We start from the raw sequence: 6,000 nt of genomic DNA on the forward strand, positions 1-6,000 counted from the left end.
ATGCATCTCTAAAGATGTTACAAGCGGCTGGGCGTGACCCGCGGCTTAAAGCTGAGCCTCTGCCCTGGTGAGCCCGCACGTGTGTCCGCCTCCACCAGCCCTCTGCTTGATAAACACGGACACCCTTATACCTGTGCTGGTGAGCCCTCACCCAGTGTTGTGCTCACGAAACAAGTCGTCACCATCACCAAGTCGTCACCATCACCACCCAGTGTTGTGCTCACTACACAAGTCACCATCACCACCCAGTGTTGTGCTCACTACACAAGTCACCATCACCACCCAGTGTTGTGCTCACTACACAAGTCACCATCACCACCCAGTGTTGTGCTCACGAAACAAGTCGTCACCATCACCACCCAGTGTTGTACTCACTACACAAGTCACCATCACCACCCAGTGTTGTGCTCACGAAACAAGTCGTCACCATCACCACCCAGTGTTGTGCTCACTACACAAGTCACCATCACCACCCAGTGTTGTGCTCGCAAAACAAGTCACCATCACGAGAGGCAGTGTCACACACCTTGCCGCGGTGTACTGTCGAAACTATAAAACCAAATACAGTAAAACGAGAAGTAACAATATATGAGGCAAGTGTCCTATGATGGTGGGGACGCGCGCGTAACTGTGACTAAGTGTTTCCTCCCATCTCATATTACAGTTATGAGAGCACTGTAAAACATGATAAAGAGAAGGTGTTCACTTCCTACAATAAGAGATAGGAACTGTGAATCTTGTTGTAACTTGTTCCTGCTCAGGTACTCAACATACCTGGTTGGATCCGGTGGAAGCTAAAATATAACCAGTTTGAGCTTAAGTGATCTGCATTGATTAGCGGTTCCAGGATTTAAAACACGTTGAGCAAGACGATGTGAGGTTTACCTCTGCTTAAGATTACCGCAGACAGTCTACAGCAGTGATGGATACTACATGAGGTGAAGTCGTTATAGGATTTAAATGTCCTTGTGGATATTGATAAATGTTCGGGGAATGTTTGGTCAGGTTAGGTTTGGTTAGGTTAGTGACTTTGTTATTACCAAAAGAAAATATTTTTTTCAGAGGTAACTGGTGTTGTTTTTGAGTGGCGGTTTGTGTCCGTGACTACACTATCATCTCTTAATACTTGATCAATATGTAGCTGCAAAAAGCGACCATTCTACGGCTGATTAAGGACTACCAGCGGGTGAGGGTCAGTCACACGAACAATCCTTATCCACAGTAAATGTTTCATAGAGTAACAAAATCGTGGATAATAATTGTATTGGTATTATATTTCCATTTACATTAAAATAATATTTAACTTTTATGTTTCAAGGAAGAATTGAGTTTAGTTGTGGGACTGACTGAGGCGCGGTGCCGAGACCCACTTGGTGACAAGAATGATGAATATGCGCCCAAGTTTAACCCACATGATATTTAATTTAATGGTTGTGTAGATAACTGTTTAGTGTGAGTTGTTTTACCCTTTAATTTATTATATTTTAACTACAGTAAAACCTTCATTTACCGGACATTAACCTAACGGGTATAGGTTAGGTTAGGTTAGGTTGGGCTAGGCTATAAGGCTGCACGAGGTGTAAGCCAGTATAACTAGACGTGTTTACGCAGTTGTAGTTTTAACCATTCGCATATATATCAAATATCGTATACATGAAAGTCCATTACATTGTTTTACACACAATTAGTTGATCAACAGATACAAAAATACTGAGTACATTTTTACACCACTGCTACATTATCACCAAAACAATGTGACCAGACAATAGTACCAATGTATAAATGTTTGACAACTTGAAATGCTTGTTGTCAGTCCCTGTTGTCAGTCCCCGCGCTACTGTTGTCAGTCCCTGTTGTCAGTCCCCGCGCTACTGTTGTCAGTCCCTGTTGTCAGTCCCCGCGCTACTGTTGTCAGTCCCTGTTGTCAGTCCCCGCGCTACTGTTGTCAGTCCCTGTTGTCAGTCCCCGCACTAGGTCACACACATCACTGTTTTATCTCACACCTTAACACGCTGCATCACACCACACGGTCAAGAGCCTCCAATAAAGCAACAATTTTTCGGATCACATGAAGATTAACCCCCCATCACCTAGTATATTATACCTTCGCATTAACCACCTAACTTGACTTAAGCTAACCTAACTTAAGCTAAGCTAACCTAACCTAACTTAAGCTAACCTAACCTAACCCAATATAATTCTCTCTTTCTCTCTCTATCATACTGTAAATATATACCAACAAATAGTCAATTAATATCATGTATTTGTTTATCTTGTCTTCGGTATTGGCCTTATTATCGGCCCCTCTCTTTTCTTCCCGCTCATGACCCTAATCTGTTTCCTCCTTTTGTGGATTAGGATGAGAAATCTCTAATCATTTCTCGACGAGCCTTCCGTCCTCCTCCCCACAGTAATGGTGATGATAACGTTCCCACACGACCTTCTCTTGGAACATTATTGTGCCTTTCATTGGCATCTCAGCTCATAACCCAACCTAACCTAACCAAACCTTTTATTGCCACCTCTCTTTTTTATTGGTAATATAAACTATGTCAAGGTTCTACATAAGATAATGACTGTTTAGACCAGATAATCCAACCGTTAAACAGTTCTTTCTCCGCACCATCAGACGTCACTCTACTGTACCACAAAGTGTTTAGCTGAGTGTCAAACTTTGGTTATTTATTAGTATCTATTGAAAAATTCTTATTGGTGATGCATTTTCACTATTTATCTGTTACTTGCTATACTGATTTGGCTCCAAGAGCCATTTATGTGAGACTGATTCAAGGTCAACCTTGAGACGTGGTGGAAATAGGCTCTGGGCAGCTCCATACCAGGATTTAACACCTTTGGATTATTTTTTTTTATGAGGCTGTATCAAGTTAGATGTCTATCGTACAAGAGTTGCAGATATTCCAAGCAATAAGAAATAAAATAAAATATTAAATCCGGAGAGTTCACTGCCCAGAGCCTGTTTCCACCATGACCAGTCCTGCCGTTTACAAAACCTTCAGTCACCCACAATAACCCGGTGACCTGCTTCATTATTCTGAATCCTAAACATCGGCATTATATGAGACTTAATAATGAAATAAAGGTATTGTAAAGTTACCTGATCTAATCCAGGGGAGAGGCAGTTAACATAATCCCTCCCTCCTTCAGACAGGGAGCACCGAGACGAAAAAAAGAGCCACACAGACATATACGACAATGGAATATAAGTAAGTCTAACTACATAAAAAATCGTAAACAAAATTCATAAGAAAGTAACGGAGACAGAAGACGGTGATCGTCTCACCTTCATTATCACCCCGATATTAACCGTAAACAGTTCTAATTCCTCCTGCCCCTCCCCCTCCCCCTCCCCCCCCCCTTCCGTATTATCATCCCTCCATCTTACAAACTTTCTAAGAAGTTAATTTCTATTACAATGATAATATAAAAAAAGAAGTCTGTACTCACCACTTCAGTGTAGACTCTCACTCACGTAGATCAGGTCAGCCGCGTAGATCAGGTCAGCCGTGTAGATCAGGGCAGTACCCCCAACAGCGTATATCGAGACTCATTTTACTTTCCTTTACTTGATCATCGTCGCCACTGATCAGCTGTTAGCATCTTGGGCGGTCGGTCACGGCTCTGTTGGAGATGTAGTGTGTGAGCTGAACCACAGGCGGCGGTCGAAACAGCTTCGGTCCTTCGCGTCACACGTTCTTGTTCAGTCATCATCAATTATTACCTTTAAGAAAAATTTAATTACCATCATTTCAATAATATAGTCTTCAAAGATACCATGTATAATAAATAGAACCTTGACATAAATGTCCAACTAACTATAATAATGAAACTCTAAATAATATCATTGTCCTACTGCTGATTACCAAGTGACCTTGAAGCCCAAGTGTGGGGCACTATGCTGGACGTAAAACAATACCAAATTTATATGTCGACCGCAACAGACGTCGGGGAGGAAAAGGGCGGTAAATAGGGGCAGGAGGAGGTGGTTTAGACTTAGAGGACAACACTGCCTTCATGTGATGCAACAGTTAAAGGGGTCAACACGGTCTCTGGGAAGGACAACAAGTAGAGGTGGAGACTTTGTTGTGGTTGAATGTGGGTGCGCCAAGTCCGTAGACTTGCTAGTGATAGATTTGTTTTTAAGGGCACGCCTCGCGCAAGGCGCGGGCGATCAAACCACAAGGCAGAAGAGCGGATCGGGTTACCCTCGTGTCGGGGAGACAGTCAGCAGGCACCGAAGTTGCAGCAACCGATGGATGTACTTGTGGTGTAATGATCAACACGCTCGCCTTTCAAACAATTATACCTGGGTTCGATCCCCGAGCTGGGTGAAACGATGGACAAGATTCTCTACGGTTACACAATTTGCCTCTGTCTACGTAACAGTAATTGAGGACGTGGATGCAAATAAAGTTGAGGATCGTGTTAGCCAGTGCAGTTTGAGAGTTGTCCGGTTTTCGCGGAACATTCTTAAAGGCTCGTTAACTTAAGGTGTGGGTGTTGAGGTGGAGACAGCTTCAATACTTTAAACAAATTTATACCAAGGTGGTCACAGGGCCGGGAAGCCTTCAACACGAGAGGCAGCCATTATTATACAGGTGATGGGGAGAAGGGACGGGAGGAGTATAGAGATGCAGATAATGGGAGATGGAAAGGGGGGGTGGAGAGAGAGGGGGGGGGATAAGAGGAAAGGGGGAAAAGACGTGTATAAATGTAGAGAAAATCCCAACACAAGAAAATTATCAGAAGTTGACTTAATATGCAGAGATTGGTGAAATAAATGACCGTTATCCAATATTATTTGGTGAGGTATTCTGGCTAGGGCTGAGAATACCTTGCCCGTGGTATTGATAGTATTCCCGTCTGCCGCCCACACCAACGTTGACTGCAGTGACGTCATGGCATGGTGTGGTGTGGGGGAGCAAGAGATATCCACCACCCACACCATCGACTGCGGCGGTGACTGCACGTGGGAGGGGGAGCGACGCCGCAACTTGGAGCCAACAGTGCGCAGGATTGGAGGGAGTTTGCTTTATACAGTAAATGGTTCGTTTATGAAACCTCACCTCACCTCACTTTATCTAACCTAACATAACCTCACCTCACCTAACCTAACCGATCTACCATTAACAAGTGCCCCCACCCAACCTGTAGAAACCCAGCAACCCAACAAATGAGTAACACCATGACTCTGCTCTCCCTACCATTGTAAATATAAACACAAATATAAACTGTCGAGTATTAAATGGTGTACCTGGGAAGATCCAAGTTATTTTTACAGTATGAACAACAAAGCCAAATCCTGTAGGTCACTCCAACAACTATCTGCACTTGGGGTGACGATGAATTTCAGAATGAACACGGACTCCTGTTGTCTCGGTAGGGTTGTCAAAATCCTTCGTCCATTGTCATATTTTTTCAAAACAATTTTGTAGAGATAGTTTTTTGAGTGACTGTAATAATAACTTAATAGAAATATTAAGTAAAAAAGAGTCACTTGACAAAATAAACAAGTTACTAGACCTAACTTACAGTAAAACCTCGACTTTAGGGACTAAATGGAGAGGAATGTCCGTTTTATCAAATATTCGTTAGATATGAAACTTCCATCTAACGAACTATATAGAGATGAAATTACGTTATATCGAGGATCCGCTAAATGTGAAATGATAACGGATTGTACGGAGAGAAGTCCGTTATATGGAGGTTTCACTGTACAAGAACATTGATACTAAACGTTGTCGTGTAATTTGCTTCTCTTATTCAACACACAACACAGCGGGAAGCTAGTACTAGTTTGCACGGTACTGACGTCATTACAAGTGACTTAAAAGGTCATTGAAATGTCACGTTTATTTATGTAAAAGGTACTGACGATGACAGATGTCTGGCCCACTGAGTTATACCAAGCAACACGAAACTGGTTCCTCGTTCATACAATTTATTTTCTTTCTAAATATCAAGTAACACGTGAGGTGAGGT

Source organism: Homarus americanus, unplaced genomic scaffold (assembly GCF_018991925.1).
Source record: "Homarus americanus isolate GMGI-L3 unplaced genomic scaffold, GMGI_Hamer_2.0 scaffold11151, whole genome shotgun sequence".
Lineage (NCBI taxonomy): Eukaryota > Metazoa > Arthropoda > Malacostraca > Decapoda > Nephropidae > Homarus > Homarus americanus.